Below are 20546 nucleotides of genomic sequence, written 5' to 3' on the forward strand. Positions count from 1 at the left end.
AAGTAAGAACAAATTTAGTTTCAAATGAATTATTTTTATTGATATACTTATGCCATGTAAAATTATTTTTAGGTACAAGAAGCTTCATATTGTTTATAATTATATTGCTTTGTTTGTCAGGAATTACGACCCAACATAATGGTATCAAGTTGCCTACCTTGAACTGAGATTCCCCAAAAGTTTAGCCATAATTGTTATCTTCTAATTAGTCATTAATTGTACGTTTTATTCAAAACACTTTCAAAAGATTCTTAGTACAAAGAATCTCTCCTTTTAGGTACTTCTATTAGATTAGTTAAAAAAGAGAAAAACCATGAATATATATGGGTCATTGTTTTCTCACTTATAATTAGCCTTCAAATGTACCCTTCTTTCATAAAAATACCAAAAAGAATTGAAAAACATAAGTGTTTAAAAATTTTTTAGTGCAAAGAATCTCTCCCCTCAAATTATTCTACTTCTATCAAGCGTCATATCCAACCTATTAACGTAATAAACATGATAAATGGTGCTCGAATCTATTAGTGTGGTGGACTTTGTGGAGTTCCCTCTTTCCATACATCCCAAGTTAAAAGTGAGACAATTTGAAAGCATTAAATTAAAGTTAGATGCATGAAAGATGTAAGGGTTACGGAAGAATATTTTATAAAATAAAGGCAAAGAAAGAAAAGAAAAATGTGTGAAGGCCTAAGTTGATGATGATCATTAAATGCTGTCACCAAACATACAATGGCCGCCTAAACTCCACCTTTACTTCTTCCACTTTCTTTCAATTTTGTCTGTTCTCATGTCTGAATATCTCTTAGAGGGAGCAAGCATATAATTTCAACCCCAACACGCAAACATTTTTTTTTTTTTTTTAATTTTTAATTTTAATAATAAATTAATAAGGCATGAGCAACAATGATTGTGTATCTAGGGTTTAATAGATTAGATTTGATTACGTTAGAGGTGGAGAAGTATAAAGGAAATTGAAGGATGAAAAGGACTCCTCAATTCAAGAAAATCAATGTGGGTGGTTGTGTAGATCTTCGCACTTCATATGAAAACCCCTTTTGTTTTTGATTGGTTTTAGATCTCATTCATATCTCTCTCCTAAACCCTTTCTTTTTCAACCTTTTCCTCACTTTATGTAACATCCCTTTCAACCCTATCTCTCTCTTCAGCCCCTTGCCCTTGTGTGTAGCTTTGTCAATTCGCTCTTAACTTTTTGTGTGGGATGAAAATGAATACACATTTCCAAATGGATGAGTTATCATTACATTTGAATACCATTTGCATGAGAGAGTACAGAGTGTGTGTGCGTGTGTGTGTGTGTTTGTGTGTCTCTTTTGAAAGGGACACAGCGAGAGAGAGAGAGAGAGAGAGAGAGGATAATGATACAAAGTTGGTCTCTTGGAGAGCTGCAAAACCCTTCCTTTAATTTGTAGGAATGGAAGAAGAATCATAACATGTTACCTTGTTTGGGGCTCTCACAGCAGCCTGCAGCCCAAATAGGGTCTCTGAGAATTCCATTGCTATCACTACTGCCCTACCTAAGGACACCCTCTCTCTCTCCCCTGTGTGGTCAGAACAGAAGGGCGTGCGTAGTGCATGTAGGTCGGTGTGTCCGGGGAAAGAAAACAAGAATGTTTTGGTTTGCTTTGTCTTTCACTTCTCAAAAACTCTCTTTCTTTCTTTTCGCAAATATACAAACTTTTACTTGAACATGTCTCAATACCATACATAATTTTCCTAATCATTCAAATTTAAATAAACTAAATTCACAGGACCAAATTGAAATTAGATAAGAGAATTTAGAATTTTTAAATTGGATAAAACAACGGATCAAAATTGTGGAAATTTAGAAGCAAATAGTGCAAGGTATGAACTTCATGTTGGATATGACCCTCGATCCGAATTATGTTGAAAAGAAGTAAAAGAGACAAAGGAACACCTGGAGAAGAGAGATCTTTTTGGAGTAAAGCTTAAACATTTACCTTTTCAATTCTCTTTGTTCTTGTTGTTAAAAAACATATATCCCATGAGTATTTAGAGGAGAGAAAAGACCGACTAGTTTCCTAAATTTTCTACTCAAGTTAAGAACTATTAACCATCTTCCTAATTAAAACATAAAATTTAGTCCATAGCTACAAAATTTGGCCCACAATTTGCTCCATAAGTTAGTAATTTATTCTGGTAAGTCTACTCACCATTGTCAAGTGGCTTCACTTCATTCATACAAATTTGAATTTTCCCCTCAATCAAAACTTATAAGTTGTGAGCATTGCAGGAGTAAAGTACTTAACTTACGGATTGATACTCATTTCCTTAGATTCTATTAAAAAGCCCATAAAAACCAAGTACTTGACTTACGGATTGATACTCAATAAAGCCCATAAAAAATGCCCACTCGGCAGCAATGAAGGCACGTCGTTCATTCAATACTGAAAAAGGTAGTTAAAGAATGAAGCAATTTTGAAGACAATATTTATGTTTGAGAAATTTTGTAAATACAGCCTCTGGACAACAGCACCCTATATATTTCTGGATACGAATTGTAGTTGAAATGGCCTAGTGTATTTGTTGCAGGTATTCATCCCTTCGAGTGGCATACATGGATGAGGTAGTCTTAGCCTAGAAAAGACAAATCCAAGAAAGCCCACAACAAATATTGTTCATCTCTTTCAGCTAAAACTACTTGAGTGTTGATTCGAGTTAGGTAGGAAAAGATACAAAAATAAAAAAATAGAAAAAAACACGAAATCTGATTGAAAAACCGTAGAAACACTAAAGAAGACGGAGAACCACGACCTAAACCCATGACTCGAACCTGAAGTGTTGATCTAACCCGACCATGTATACCCGTGAGTATAGCCAGCATGCGTGTGTCATCCACACGTGGAACGCTCCTTAAGTGTGTGCTTGCACATGTAGAGTGTGTGAATTTACTTTTTCGACTCATTCAACTGTTTTTCGTTCTGATTTTGATGTTGACTTTATTAGGACTTATATTAGGAAATTTTAGAGAAATTTCAGTAATTTTAGAGTTTAATTTTAGAGTTTAGATAGCTCGGGAAGGCACGAATTATCCATGTAAGTATCCACTATGACTCTTTTAAGTAATACTCGCAGGGATTACTAGAATGTGCTAGCATTTCTTGACTTAGATGGTTGGAATATGCATGCACAGGACTTTCGAAGGGAAATTTGGATAAGAAGCTATGTATGTTAGGAAAAATTACCAAAATATTCATAGGATGAGAATTTAAGTTGTATATATATTTTAATGGTTTTCGTTGTGTTAGAAAGGAGGATAAGATGTGGTGATTTTTGCTCGGGACAATTGATAGATGTTATCTTCTTGTTAAGTTTGTATGAATATTTAATTTATGATTTTGGTGCTTTAGGTGATTAATAATTATCTCCTTAATAAGCTTACACAAATATTTAGATTATGAATACCTATGCTTTAGGTGACAATAGGATAATCTTTGTAAACAAAAAATGTGTAAGAGAACCAAGCTAGAGCTAGTGCGGATTCGGGTGGACTCAAGTCAATACGTTTCTAGTGAATTGAGCACCCTAATCGTGAGAATCGATCAGAGGTATAGATCTGAGAGTACCCAAAGATTGGATTAGCACTAAGGAGCGAACCACGAGTATCATAAAAATGACATATGAGATTTATATCGCCTAGACACTCCTAACAATCTAGTAAACATCCACGACATCCTAGAAAATTTGTGAGACCGCTAGCAGAGTGAAAAGTATAATTTGAGGAGTCACTATTGTGTGTAGAGGCGGGTCGAGCGCTCGTAAACTAGCCTTGAGAGGGGACGAAAGACTACATAAGTAGATGACATGAGGAACTACTACTATATGCATAAGAAGGTCAAAAGCCCATAAACTAGTCTCGAGAGGTGACAAGGGACTAAATAGTAGTTGAATTGAGAAGCTACTATTATGTATAGAAACGGGTCAAAAGCCCGTAAGCCAGCCATAAGAGAGGACTAGAGACTACATAAGTAGATGACATGAGGAACTACTAGTGTGTTTGGTCAAAAGCCCGTGAATCAATCTTGAGAGGGAACAAGGGGTTTTAAGTAGTTAACTTGAGGAGCTACCGTTGAGTAGAAGAGGTTTGAGAGCCCATACACTAGCCTTTGAGAAGGGATGAGGGGCTACATAAACAATTTAACTCATGACAGATGTCACCATGGTGTGTGTAAATAGTTAGGGTTCCCTAAAATAGGCTTGTACTTCTTAGAGCCTAGAGAAAAGGTTGTAGTGACTTACTAGGTTAAGAATGCGATGAGAGCCTATACTCACTCTTTTCCCCTTTTCTTTTCTTCACGAGTTAAAGTGGAGAAGCATTCTAGAGTTGTGCAGTCACAAAAGGGGTTACTATAGAGCGTCAATCTACTTTTATATTTTGAGTCTTTTGTATTGTATTTTGTAATTGTATCCCGGACCCGTTTCTTTGTTTGTAATAAATTTGAACAACACCATCTTGTAATTGAAGTTTATTTTATATTTAATTGTTGTGTTATTTACTTTTAATTTAAATTTTACTGAATTCGCCTAATAGATTCATACGGATGTGCGTGAACTACGTGTAAAGAAATACTATACATTGTCTCTATCTATAAAGAACAAATAGAGCCAAAGAGAAAAAATAGAACCTAAGAAACTGTTAATGAAAATTAAGTCATAATGATTGGACAAGTGGTTTAAAAGTTTTTTTATTTTATTTTTAAATTGGAGTTAAAAATACATGAAAGAATTTCACATTTAAGACAAAATAAAAATACATTTTATTTACGAATTCAAAATAGAGTTCAAATACATGACCCAATAAATGAAGTAACAAAAAAACAATAAAACAGTTGAAAATGGTGTAGTTCTCTATGATACGTGCTCTCTACATTTGCTTCTATTCTTGATCAGTTTCTTTTTGTCACTTAAAAAATATGATAGAATATGAATGAGTACAAACCCTCAATAAATAGCATACTTGCTGGCTCTTAATTATCTATGTTACACCGGATGTTCTATGGATACAAGCTTTTTAATGTTCAAAATTCTTATTTTTTTTAATCGAAACCACGAGAGTTGTTTGTTGCGATTTTTATCTTTGTCATAGGTATTGGTATTTTTCCAGATTTTATTTTCTCACTATAGTTGACAAGGTCGAAGCTCTTTTATCTAATTATTTTGCTAGATAGTTTTCAGAAAAAAAAAAAAAAAAAAAACAATAATAATATAATAATATATTTTTTTTTTCAAATGGTTCCTTGCCAATAAAATAAGAAGTCTTTTTTCTTAAGTAAATAAAAAAAATGAATTGGACTTCCTCATACATTTGGGCCGTGCCTTTAATTGTACTAGAGAATCACACTCTTTCTGATAGTATTCTTGTTCTTGTCATGGTCTAGCCCAAGACCTTTGTCTTGGGTTCTAAGTTCTCTAACATTTTTTTCTAATCTAAAAACCTTAATTTTGAGTTCTTAGTCCTGATTCATGTTCTTATCCTTGATTCTTGATCTTAATTCTTGTCCTAGTTGATATTATGAACCAAGGCATTAATCATGTCAAATAAATTTTAAAGAAATGTGAAAAAAATATTGTTCAAATTATGACAAGATTTTGCAATTCATGTCACATAAAGAATCAAGCTTCATTTATGTTGGATGGTTACAAATTTTGGGTGGATGATAATTTAGAGTTATTTTCATTAATATATTTTAAGAATTTTTATTTACTTTAAGGTTACATTTACATATTGGCTAATATTGGTCATAAAATTTGCCGTTTTCAACTCTTGAAATGTCTCATGAAAAGTCAAAATTTTTCATTTTTTAGGCTATATAAATTCATATATGTTGCCTTTGTAAAGTAGATTTGGAAAATATAGCAAAAAAGTTTTTTTCATTTGTTTTTTTCTTTAGCTAATGGCTAAGTTTACCATTCTATGTAGTTTAAGTTACATGTTTAGAATCATTCAAACTTACATAAACGGTTTTGCTGGTGGAGTAATTTGAATCTCAAACAAGTGATCTTGTCTTGAGATATTCGATCGAAAAGGTAATCCATATCCTACTTTTCCTTAGAGTGATTCCATATCACTTGTTCTTGGTTGTTAAGTTGTACCTAGCTACCTTCATATCTTAGAGGACTTGGGACTTCTATAGTGCTACTTTAGGGCATGGGTCTGTGATGAACTTACTCGTCTTAATTCATGGCCTTAAGATAACGTATTGATTACTTAGAAATCAAAAGGTACTTAAAGCTTATTTGATACTTCATCTTACGATAGTATATTGATTACTTAAAAATCAAAAGCTACCTAGAGCATCATAAGGGAGTACCTGATTACTTAAAAATAAAATGCTAACCTTGAGCTCATCTTGGGTTAGGGAAGTCTCTTAATTACTTAAAAATTAAGGACTATCCTAAAATTTATCATGAGATAGCATCATAATTGCTTTAGAATCAAGTTTTAATTTTGAATTCATTTTGTGTTAGGGTAGCCTCCTTGTTACTTAAAAACCAAGGATTATCCTTCAACTTATCACGGGGTAACATCCTAATTACTTAAAAATTAAGTACTGACTTTGAGTTCATCTTGAGTTAGGATAGTCTCCTAGTTACTTAAAAATCAAGGGCTACCTTAAAACTTATCGTGAAATAGCATCATGATTACTTAAAAATCAAGGATGAATCTAGAGCTCATCTTGACTTACGGTAGCCTCTTGATTAGTTAAAAATCAAAGGCTATCATAAGTGTGATATGTAGCTTATAACACACCCTAATCATCATTCTTAATAACATCAATCTTGTTTGTGGAGTGATTCGAATCTCAAACAAGTTTTCTTGCCTTGAGATATTTGATTAACAAGATAATCTAAACCTTACTTTCACTTGGAGTGATTCCTTGTCATTTGGTACCAGAGTTTTAGACTCAAGATAATCAATTGATAGATGTTATCATTCCTTATCATTTATGTAAATGAGTGCAAAGAGAGTGGCCTAAAATTCCTTAAGTGTACATGCTTGAAAGTGGTGGCAGGTCGTTTGTATTTTCTTCACTTATTTTTATAGCAAAACTTCACAAATATATTCAAGGACGAGTTCTCTTGAAAAAGTGGAGAATGATATGAACCAAGACATCTTAATCATGCAATATGAACTTCAAGGAATATTCTTGGATGGTTACGAAGTCAAGTTCTTAGCTCACAATCTGCCCTGTAAATTTGACTTTGTTCGAGATTCTTCACTCCCAGCAACTCGCATTTCTGCAAACTTAACCCTTGTTAAGGCCTTGGTTAGAATATCCCCACGTTGCTCTCTAGTGCATACGAACTCCACAACAATTTGTCTTTTCTCGGTACACTCATGGATAAAGTGGAAGCAAGTGTCAGTGTGTTTGCTACGTCCATGAAATATCGGATTCTTCATCAATGCAATTGCAAATTTGTTGTCGACGTAGAGAGTTACCGACTTTAGTTCACTTTTAGTCACTTTGCTCAGCAAATTTCTCAGCCATAATGCTTGGCACGATGCTGCAGTTGCTGCCATGAACTCGGCCTCACAGGAAGATAGTGTCACAGTTTGCTGCTTCTGATATTGCTACGAAATTTCCGTTGAGATAAAATTTCATTCATGCAGTGCTTTTTCTATTGCCAGCATCTCTAGCTAAATCACTATCGATAAAGTTGACTAGTTCTTTAGGATCTCACCCTCTTTGATACTTTAGTCCGTAGCTTGCGGTTCCTTTCACATAGCGAAGAATGTGCTTAAGCGCTTGATAATGCATCGTAGTGGGCTTTTTCATGTACCTACTCACCATTCCAACAACATATGAAAGGTCTAGACGAGTATGATTCAAGTACCTCGAGCTTCCGATGACGCGCCTATACTCAGTGGAATTCGTCAAGCGTCCTTCAACGTCTTTCCTAAGTTGTAACTTTGCTTCCATGTAACTTAGCATAGGTTGATTTCTTTAGCATGATGCAATATTTTCTTTGGTCCACTTCAATACCGAGATAGTACGTGAGCAGCCCAAGATCAGTCATCTCAAATTCTTTCATCATTTGCTGATTGAACTCTTTGACACCTTTCACATTGGTACCAGTGACGATTAAGTCATCTCAAATTTCATGAGTGTTTTAGTTGTGTTGTATAATCAAGGACTCTTAGGTACTCGAAGTGAGGAGTCTTGTCGAACCATGCTTCATAGGGGGGGCGAGTGTCTAATGCCTATGTCAGTAAATGGTTTAGAAGATAAACTGCATGTCGTATTTTCTTGCCCCAGAAAATCTTCGAGACTTGCATGTTAAAATATCATTACTAACTCAATAGAGTCAGGCCCAATAATTGTATTTATGATTTAAGTATTTTAAAATAAAGATAACGAGATATTTTAGAGAAGAGATCTAGATATTTTAGGAAAATGATTTAGATATGTTAGGCCTAGATTGCGCAGTTATCCCTCTACCCTACCTAGGTGATCATCTCAAGAAATACAAAATAGTAGTATTCTACAAAGTGTCTTGTACAAAGTAGTAGTATTCTACAAAGTAATAGTATTCTACAAAGTGTCTTGTAATCTCTACTCAATTGGTGTGTTAATAAAGAATGCGGGTGTTTCCCACAGAGAGTTGTGTCCAACAATTTGGTATCAGAGCAAGGTTACTGTAGGTTGTCGATCCCTTGAAATTCTTAGTATGCTCTGTGGTTGCAGCACTGTCTGATCTTCCACATCAGAAATAGTTTCAGCGCTGTCTGATCTTCCACATCAGAAATAGTTTCTTGAGATTATTAGTGGGTGAGTTTCTTTGTGTCGTGAGTAGTCTGTGACAATGCAAGTTTTGTGTCGAAAAGACTTGTTTGGTATTATTGAGGTATTGCCAACATGATGGGTGACTTCCAAATCATAGGAGCAATCAAGAAACTCAACAACAACAACTACAACACGTGGGCAACATGCATGATGTCCTATTTACAAAGACAGGACCTTTGGGAGGTTGTTGGCGGGAGTGAAACTATGCCGCCAGAGGAGGATTCTAACGGCGCCTTGCGCAAATGGAGAATAAAGAAGATAAAACAATGTTTGCTTTGAAGACCACAATCGAAGAAGAGATGTTAGAGCATATTTAGGATGACAAGATACCGAAAGAAGCATGGAACACATTCGTGCTACTGTTCTCAAAGAAGAACGATACGAGGCTACAACTTCTAGAGAATGAGTTGTTGTCAATTTCACAATGTGACATGACGATTGCTCAGTACTTCCACAAGGTCAAGTCAATCTGTCGGGAGATTACTGAACTAGACTCGAAGTCCGCCATTGGAGAATCTCGAATGAAGAAAATCATTATCCACGGATTGCGACTAGAATATAGAAGCTTCGTTATTGCTGTACAAGGATGGCCTGGTCAACCATCACTTGTAGAGTTTGAAAATTTGTTAGCCAGCCAAGAAGCCATGGCTAAACAAATGAGAGGCATCGCATTTAAGGAAGAAGAAGCACTATACACGAGTGAAAGTCGGAGCAACAAGAAGTCGTCTACCAAAGGTAGATACAAAAATGGTGAGAAAGCAAGAAGCCATCAAGGAACTGCACAACCTGAGAGAGCTCAGAAGAATGATAACAAGAGTTCTCAAAGAAAGAGATTTGAAGGTAAGTGCTACAATTGAGGGAAGAAGGGCCACATGTCCAGGGATTGTTGGTCCAAGAAAAAAATCTGTCGGAAGCAATGTGGCATCCTCCAATATAGAGATTGAGAAGGAATGAGATGCAGAGGCAATATGTGTCACAGAAGAAGACAAGATAGCACTCATGGCAATGATAAGAGAACATATTGATTACGAGGACAACTAGATCATTGATTCAGGATGCTTAACCCACATGATTGACGATCAGAATGGTGCAATGGAAGAGAGGTGGCCCTCAGAGAATGAAGTGCTGATGTGCCTAATGTGCATGGAGACATCTTGATACAGAAGAGGAGGGAGCAAATTGTATACACTTACTTAAGCGCTGATGTGCCTGGAGATTTGAGTGACATTAATGTTAGTGAACAAGAAGTGACTCAATCATGTGAACTCGAAAAGAAAATGACACCTCAACAACTTAGACAGTCAGAAATAATCCAAAAGCCAAATCTAGAGTATGTCAACGCAGTAGAAGATGAAGTTAATGAGCCAGAGGCATATGAAGAAGCATCACAAAACTCAGCTTGGCACAAAGCGATGGACGAAGAAATTATAGCCCTAGAGCAAAATCAAACTTGGGAACTAGTACCAAGACAAGAAGATGTCAAATCCATCTCTTGCAAGTGAGCTTACGAAATAAAGTGTACCTCGGATGGATTATTTGTGACATACAAGGCTCAGTTGTAGATCCAAGGTTCTCTCAAGAATATGGACTACACTATGATGAAACGTTTAGTCCAGTGGTGCAGATCACTATCGTATAAGTTCCTTCAGCTCTTGTGGTAAATAAAGATTGAAAAATTTGGCAGATGGATATGAAGAATGTATTCTTGCATGAAGAGTTGGACTAGGAGATCAACATGAACTAAGCAAATGGATTCGAAAATGAAGTTGGAGTCATTAGTCAGTATATGCAAAGTCTGAAGAAGCCTCCTTTTGATGCAACTCGACGAACCTTTAGATATGTCAAAGGATATCATGATACCCGAAGATTAAGCATCAGGTATGTGTTCAAACTCGATTCGAGAACAACTTCTTGGTGTAGCAAAAGAGAATCAACAGTATTATTGTCAACTAGAGAAGCAGAATACAGAGCAGCGGTTGGAGCGACTCAAGAAAGTACCTGGCTAAAACACTTGATGGAAGATTGACACTAGAAAATTGACTATCCAATACTACTTCATCACAACAACCAATTTGCGATTCGCCTAGCAGAAAATTTGGTGTTTCATGCTAGAACAATGCATGTGGAGGTGCACTACCATTTCATTAGAGAGAAAGTTCTAAAGGAAGAAATAGAGATGCAGCAGATCAAGATAGATGACCAGGTGGCAGGCTTCTTTACAAAAGGGCTAACATGAGAGCTTTCGTTGTTAGCTCAACATAATGCAGCGATTGAGGACTAGTGCTGAGGGAAGTGTTAAAATATCATCATTAGCCCAATAGAGACAAAACCAATAATTGTATGAGTAAAGGGAACTGATTATCTTTATTGAAGGATAACTACGACTTTTATAAAGCCTTACAAAATAGAATAACAAACAAAGCAACTCCTACAAATTAGCTATTTGAAAACAAATAGAAAACTACTGCCTATTAATTAGCTATAACATTGCAGACCAAGTCAGAAACTCCAACAAATTCCTCCCCGTAAATTGAAGTATGCTGAAACAGCATCAGTTTACTCAAGTTGTCAAACTCCAAGCATGTCTCTGAATTTCACAAATTGATCTAACTTAATTGGTTTAGTCATTATGTCAGCCACTTGATCTTTAGTTCCGCAAAACACTAACCATACAGTCCCATTAGTTGACAAATTACACAAATAATGATACCTGACATCAATATGTTTTGTCCTTCGATGCATAACTGGGTTCTTAGATAATTTGATTGCTGAACTACTGTCACACATGATATCGATGCACTCGCTGCTTAGAACACCTAGCTCCTTCAAAATTCCCTTAAGCCATGACATGCACTTGTAATGGCAACTACATATTCAGCTTCTGTAGATGATAGTGTGACAATTCCCTGCTTCCTTGAACTCCAACATATTGCTGCTCCATTTAGAAAGAAAACATAGCCTGAAGTGCTCTTCCTGTCTTCAATATCTCGTGCATAATCACTGCCTGTGTACCCCAAAAGATTTACATCCTTAATCCATTTGTAATAAACTCCAACATCTAATGTGCCTTTTAAATATCTCAGTACCCTTTTAGAAATTAGCATATGTTCTTCTTTGAGATGAGCCATATAACGAGAAATCAAGCAAACCATAAATATTAAGTCAGGACGAGTTACCGTAAGGTACATTAAGCATCCTACTAGTTGTTTGTACAATGTTGCATCGAAACTTTTGCTGCCTGACTTTGACAAGAAGGTGTTAGGGACTATCAGATTCTTTAGAACATTACAATTCGACATATTGAACCTTTCTAATACTTCCTTAGCATACCTCTTTTGGCACAAATGAATTCCTCCTTCGTTTTGATAAACTTCAACTCCAAGGAAGAACTTCATTTTCCCTAAGTCTGTCATCTCAAACTCCTATTGCATTGATAACTTGAAACATTTGCACATATTCTTATCATCTCCTGTGTAAATCAAATCATCAACGTACAGGAAAACCAACAACAATTTTCTTCCAATTCTCTTCCAGAACAAGGTGTGAACATAATTACTTTTCTCAAATCCTTCCTTCTTAAAATAACCCTCGATTTTGCTGAACCAAGCCCTTGGTGCTTGTTTCAGGCCGTAGAGAGCTTTCCTCAGTCAATAAACCTTGTTCTCGATCTTAGGAAAGCATTTTTGATGTCAAGTTGATAGATGCACCATCCATGTTGAGCTGCTACTACCACCAGAATTCTGATTGTATCCACCGAGCTACTGGTGCATAAACTTCATTATAATCTACTCTAGCCTTCTGCAAGTATCCTTTAGCGACGAGTCTCGCTTTACATTTGTCTACTTTGTCTTCTTCATTCAGTTTCGTCTTAAAGACCAACTTGACAACGATTTTCTTTGCTTGATGCGGCAATGTCACAAGCTCCCATGTCTGATTTCTTTCAATAGCTTGAATTTCAAGCTTCATAGCCTCCTGCCACTTCTTTTTCTTTATTGCTTCTTCAAAGTTCACAAGATCATCATTGGAGATGTGAAAAGCAAACCCCTCCTCGACTTCTTCTTCAAATAGGTGTTCACATATTTCATAATCGCGCATCCAAACTGGCTCTCTCCTTTGTCTTGTTTGTTGTGGCAACTCTGGGGAAGATTCATCTATTTCTTAAATTTCTTAACCTGTCATTTGTTTCTTCATTTATTTCTTCATTTGAATCTCCTTCTCCATTAGTCTCTCCTCCTTCCGATTCTTCTGCAGCAATATTATCATCATCTCCCCAAGCCAACACATCCTGCTCTGCATTTTTTGTACTTGAATTCCAGTCCCATTTTTCACCTTCTTCAAATATGACATCCCTGCTCATAATTATCTTCTTTGTTGCTGGATCATATAGGTGATAGACCTTAGATTCATCACTAACTCCAAGTACTTGAATTCATTTGACGTAATTTCTCCTCCCCAGTCAGTTCTGAGGTCACGTATGGTTGTTTTTGCTTCATTTTCAACAAGATTTTTGAAGTTTTTGAATGTTTCAAAAGCTTCTGATTTATCTGCAAGAAAATAAATCCATGTCTTGCGAGAAAAATCATCTACAAGTACCAGCAAGTACCTTTTACCACTTTGAGAGGTTGGAGTGATGAGTCCACAAATATCTCTATTTATCAATTCCAATTTGTTTGATGCTCTCCATTTGCTTTTCTTTGGAATTTTTTGCCGTTGTTGCTTCCCAACATTGCAAACTATGCAAACTTTGACAGCTTTCTTTAATTTGGGTAATCCTTCCACCATTTGTTTTTGCTGCATGATTTGAATAGATTTACTATTCAGCCCATACCTCTTGTGCCAAAGAGCCTCCAAGTCTTCATCTTCTATTTTAAACATTTGTCAACCAATGGCTTCATCTTTGCATGAATTGAGAACATGCGATTCGCCGTCATTTGTGTGTTCATTATGTTGGTGTTAATATAACACATGCGGAAGCAATTTGGATCTTAGGCACTTTTAGAACATCAATTATAGTAAATAACTAGCATGTTCATAAGTATTAAAACTTAATGAGTTTGAATACTAACCTTTTGTAGTTCAAACTTATTTTTCCTCACGAATCGGTTTCGAACCACCACTAGTGTCTTCTCCACTATCCTCTGGCCTTAGAACGGGATTGTGGAATCCGGTGAGTGACTAAACTTTGGAGGGATTTTGTATATATGAAGAGAGTGTTTGTGAGAGGTTTTTCTCAAGGTTTTTCACCAAGAAGAAGAAGACCTTCCATGTACCATGATCACTCTATTTAAAGAGTCATGTTTGCATGTTCATGCAAATTTGAGATCACCAAATTTTGACACTTAAAATTCCACTCAAATGTTTGGGATTATGTGGCAAGCATGCATGTTTGAGTTAACCAAATTTTGACACTCAAAATTCCACTCAAACTTGTGGGGTTTATTTGGCAAACATGCAAGTTTGGTTAAACCAAATTTTGACACCTCAAAATTCCACTAACATGGATTTTTCCATGAGATGAAGTCAACATTTTGACTTCTTCATTTTAATTCAACAATTAATTTGAATAATGATTTTTAAATTAAAGTAACATTAAATGATTAATTAAACTATTTAATTAATATTTAATATTAATTCAAATGCCAATCCCAATCAATTCTGACACATAATTGATTAAGATATTTAAATCTTATTTAAATATCTCAGATTCTCTCTTTTTGTTTAATTCGTAAATAAAACAAAAATACGGTTAAATATATCGTATCTATGTAGCGCATATACCCTAATTTGAATTCGAACACTTCGAACTCACTCGTCACACTGTTCTATGGTGTAGTCCGATATGAGCTAGCAGAGGGACCTAATGGACCTATAGATCATGGGCTCCAACGATCCAAGATTAACCGGCTAAACTCATTAACCTTGTTAACCAACATTCGTTAACTACTAGGACACTCCACTATAGCCTAGTAGTTGCACTCCCCTCACTATAGATATATTTCTGTCCATTTGATATAACCATGATTAGTAAGTCGATCCTTCATAAGTTGTTCGTAACTAGAGCTGTGTCAATTTACCGTTTTACCTCTAAAGTTCTTGTTCCTTATGTCTCACTGATCTCTAATGAACAATTGGTTTGTTGTCCAACCAGTAAACCAAATCCCTCTCAGGGCAATGAGAGGGTGGGGCCCCTTGTTCAAGACCTAGAGTCAGTGCTTAAGGGAATTACCTCTCTTCTATCCCTAAAAGTGGGTAGGAGTGAATTTCATCTTGCACCCCACGTCCCCAGCCATTCACCCAGTCTTACCCCTGAAATGGGAGGCCTATTGAGTCGGCGAACTAGAGCCACTCTCACCCATGCAAATATAAGGATAATTCTAAATAAACAGGAGTTCATGGTTAGCTCAGGATTAAAACCGAGTTACCTAGGTTATCGAATGAAAAGAAAATCAGTCTCAACAGTAAACGACATTATAAAGTGAGAGTGGTTTTCTTCATGGTCCGATCTTATGCAATACTCATTGCATAGGACGCCCCCACTCACATGTCTTCACATGTACAATTTAGTGATCACATTGTTTATATCATATACAAAAGTGGGCCGCATCCATAGTGTCCCCAGAATAAGCTACTCAGCCTTATCCTTATACTATAGATCATTTTGACTATATACTTGAACTTGATCCACTCTTATGTCTCTACCTATAGTTCAAGTAATCATACTATAGCCAGAGTGTTCTTAGTTTATTGGATTCAGATTAATGATTGTAAATTTTACTTTATTCAATAACAATCTTTACTAAATAAACAATAATAATAACTTTATTGAAAATAGAATATGTTTTTATTTACAAACTATGAGTTTTAGGACATAAAACCCAACACATTATCAGGCCCCTTTATTGATGATAGATTTTGCAGGTTTCTTCTTTGATTAAGATCACCAAGCGGTTCTCCTTTAGCTGCCCTATGCTTAGCAAATTGTTGGTGAGATTGGGGACATAGTAGACATTTGTCACGGTTTGTGTGATACCTTCAACTTCGAATCTGACACTGCCTCTTCCTTCAACTGCCAATTTTGAGTTATTTCCCAACCTGACAGTGTGTTTGAAACTTTCGTCAAGCTCAACGAACCATGTTTTGTCCCCTATTATATAATTTGAGCACCCGAAATCGAGAAACCAAATGCCTTCTCTTTCAACTTTACTTTTTTTGTGTATGCCATCAATAGTAGTTCTTCCTCCTCGTCAAATTCAGCATCATTGACAGCTTCTTTTTCTAAACCTGGACATTCAAATTGGTAATGTTCTTGCTTTCCACATCAAAAATTCTTAATGGCCGATCGGTTCACGAAAGATCTACCTCTTCCCCATCCTCTAGAGTAACCTCTTCCTCTCTGAAATGTCCCTCTGCCTCTTCCTTGTCCATACCCTGGTACATTCTCCACCTGCAGAACTTGTTCTTCACTCCTTTTATCAATCATCTTTTGTTCATGTACAAGCAAAGATGCCCGTAATTCATCGACTGTTAATTGGTCAATGTCTTTGGATTCTTCAATTGAGCATACTACGAAGTTGAATTTATCGGTGAGACTTCGAAGCATTTTCTCAACAATTTTGACATCTGGCATATCTTCTCCACAATCCCTCATGTCATTAGCAGTAGACATAACTCTTGTAAAATACTTAGAAACACCTTCTCATGCTTTCATCTCTAAGGTTTTGAATGTTCTACGAAGTCGTTGTAGTTGGGCTTGCTTCACTCTAGCATTTTCTTGATACTTGAGTTTCATTGAATCCCACAATTGCTTGGCAATATCCTTTTGAATGATAGTTTTTATTATACTCTTATCAATGGATTGAAAGAGATAATTCTTTTCTCTGAGATCTTTGAGCCTTGCTTCATCAATTTCCTTTTGCTGGGTTGCGCTTATTGCTTCGTTTCCTTTTGGTTCCTCAAAACTAGAATGAATAGCACTCCAATATTCCTTGGAACGCAAGAGATTTTCCATGACCAAACTCCAAATGCTCGTAGTCTCCATCGAATTTAGGAACACATGGTGTAGCAAAGCTTCGTGAATCACTTGCCATTTGTTCAGTGTTTTTCCTCTCAAACACTCAATTTGTGTATTTCTTCTTTCAAGTTCTAACTTGACTCTGATACCAAATAAAGGAAACTGATTATCTTTATTGAAGGATAATTACGCCTTTTATAAAGCCTTACAAAACAGAATAACAAACAAAAATCAACTCCTACAAATTAGCTATTTGAAAACAAATAGAAAACTACTGCCAAATAATTAGCTATAACGTTGCAGACCAAGTCAGAAACTCCAACAATGAGCCCATTTATATTTATGATTTAAGTATGTTAGAATAAAGATAACGAGATATTTTAGTAAAAAGATTTAGATTTATTAGGCCTAGATTGCGTAGGCTCTAGTATAAATATCCCTCTATCCTATCTAGGTTATCATCCCAAGAAATACAAAATAGTAGTATTCTACAAAGTGTCTTGTACAAAGTAGTAGTATTCTATAAAGTGTCTTGTAATCTCTTCTCGATTGGTATTAATAAAGAGTGTGGGTGTTTCCCACAGAGAGTTGTGTCCAACATTGCATGCTCTTGCGTAAGCTTCTTGCAGTGTTCCTTATAGTGCAATTTCTTCGTTCGACCACACTGTTTTGTTGTAGAGTGTATAATGTAGTAAGTGTTAGATAAAAGCTATGGTTTTTCCTTATTTAGATTATTCACACGTTTCCTTAAACTTAGTTAGTTTTTTTTTTTTTTTTTTTTTTTTTTTTTTTTGGATATCTGAATTAATGTTCCCCATATAATGAAAGAGCGTATTTTTTGCTAACCATTTGGGCGAACTTTGGGCGCAAGATTTGTGCCACTACTACTAATTTTAGGATAGGATGGTTATTTAAATATATCAACTCGATGAAAATAATATTCAATGGGAGCCGTCAGTGCCTAAGCATGGCATGTACACGCACGGCCACGACGAGCAACGACTGATTGTGGGAGTGTACGTCGACGACCTCATAATCACTGGAGGCGACATGGAAGTCCTCAGAAGATTCAAAAGGGAGATGTCAAAGAACTTCAAGCTGGCATCACCATTTGCCAAAGTGCGTATGCGAAGAAGCTACTGGACAAAACTAGGCTTGCAGACAGTAACCCTACAAGAACACCAATGGAGGCCCGGTGATAAGGCAACCCTAATCCTCAGCCCAACGATCCAAGCTTTTGTTGAATCAAGAACCCTTGAATCAAAAGTAATTAACACCTCCTTATACAAAATTTGGATCAACGAAGAGATAAGGCTAGAATTAGATTACCTCTTACGATCGAAGATCTAGAAGTAAGATTTGGAAACCTTGTTCTAAATTGAGTCACTCCACAATCTAACTTGATCAAGGCTTGATTGAATGGCTCGGGTGAAATTCTACCACAAGAATTGCTTGAAACTTAGAAATGGCAAATATGATACTCGAATTTCTAAGGGAAACGTCTCAATTTGAGATCTGAATTACATTCATTCACGAATCTGAATTTTACATAACATATTGTGGGTATTTATAGTCTCCCGACAAAAGACATTTGTGGACGGGATTTAATCCCGATCTCCTTTAATCTCCACAAATGACGAAGTCAATTTTGACCAATTGACCATTTCAAAATGAAAACAAAAAAACAATAAAATCTTTCAACAAATGTTGTAAAGAAATAAACTTGAAATCTATTAGGCTCCACTTGTGTAGGTTCAAACCCTGTTGTTGACATTTTTAATGTTTTCCAACTTCAACCGTGCAAATATTCAATTGTTCTTCGTCAATCGTATCAGCTTCTAATTCTACAAATGATGGTTGAACCGAGCCGATCCAATTTTGTAGATGAAGAATGAATATTTGTTGAATCTTCTTCGCCTTGGATCGTGTAATAGGTCCAGTTGGAACATTTGAAATACCATGATTCTTATCATCTTCCCCCTCTTCAAAAGGATTCGTCCTCGTATCAGAAAAATCATCACCTACATCAAAAGAACTCAAGTCAGCAACATTGAAAGTAGAATATACTGAAAAGTCTCCTGGAAGGTCAATTTTATATGCATTGTTATTAATTCTTTCAAGGACTTGATAAAGGCCATCCCCTCTTGGATGTAACTTTGTCTTCCGTTGAGATGGGAATCGCTCCTTGCGAAAATGTATCCAAACCCAGTCACCAGGTTTAAAAATGATTTCCTTCCGTCCTTTGTTAATCCTTGAAGCAACTTTGAAATTTTGGTTCTCAATTTTCTCCTTCACCTCATTGTGCAATGTTTTGATCAAGTCTGCCTTACTTGTGGCTGCGTCACTCACAAACATATTAGAAGGAATAGGAAGCAAATCATGAGGCGTAAGTGGATTAAATCCATAAACAACTTCAAAAGGAGAATAATAAGTTGTACTATGAATTGCTCTATTATATGCAAACTTTACAAATGACAAATATTCATCCGAAGACTTAATATTCTTAGAAATAATAGCCCTAAGCAATGCTCCTAATGTTCTATTAACCACCTCAGTTTGTCCATCCGTCTGAGGATGACATGTAGTTGAAAACAACAATTTGGTACCCAATTTACCCCACAATACTTTCCAAAAGTGACTTAGAAATTTAGCATCCCTATCACTAACAATTATTCTAGGGATTCCATGTAATCTTACTACTTCCCTAAAAAATAAGTCAGCAAAATGTGTTGCATCGTCCGTCTTGTTACACGCAATAAAATGAGCCATCTTACTAAATCTATCTACCACAACAAAAATACTATCTTTACCCTTTTTAGTGTGCGGTAAACCAAGAATAAAATCATAGATATATTAGTCCAAGGTTCATTAGGTACATTCAAAGGAGTGTACAATCCATTTGGTTGTGATCTAGATTTAGCTTCTTTGCATTTAAAGCATTGACTACAAAATTTATGAACATCATGCTTCATTTTCGGCCAAAAGAAGTGTTCATGCAACATATTATAAGTTTTATTAATCCTAAAATGTCCCATTAAGCCACCACCATGTGCTTCTTTTACAAGCAAATCTCTGATATAGCATTTAGGAATACAAAGCTTACTTTTCTTAAATAAGAATTCATGAAACACATAATAATCATCTACAGCTGTTTTTGTAAGACAAGATGCATAAATAATTCCAAAGTCGTGGTCATCTCGATATAATTCTTTAATATGCTCAAATCCAAGAATTTTTGCACTGAGAGAAATAAAAAGATTGTACCTTCTAGATAATGCATCAGCTACCACATTATCCTTACCTTGCTTATATTTGATGACATACGGGAATGTTTCAATAAACTCCACCCACTTTGCATGCCTACAGTTCAGTTTGCTTTGACCCTTAAGATACTTCAAGCTTTCATGATCAGAGTGGATCACAAATTCTCTAGGCCATAAGTAGTGTTGCCACACCTGCAATGTGCGAACTAAAGCAAACAATTCTTTATCATAAGTAGGATAGTTCAATGCTGTCCCATTTAGTTTTTTACTAAAAATGCATTACGGGTTTGCCATCTTGCATCAAAACAGCACCTATGCATAAACCACTTGCATCACACTCAATTTCAAAAGTTTTATCAAAGTTAGGCAAGACAAGTAATGGTGCATTGGTTAATTTATTCTTAAGCTCATTAAATGCATTCTCTTGCATATCTTCCCATTTAAAAA

This window comes from Cucurbita pepo, chromosome 13, assembly GCF_057944985.1.
Source record: "Cucurbita pepo subsp. pepo isolate OVF chromosome 13, ASM5794498v1, whole genome shotgun sequence".
In the NCBI taxonomy this organism is placed as follows: domain Eukaryota; kingdom Viridiplantae; phylum Streptophyta; class Magnoliopsida; order Cucurbitales; family Cucurbitaceae; genus Cucurbita; species Cucurbita pepo.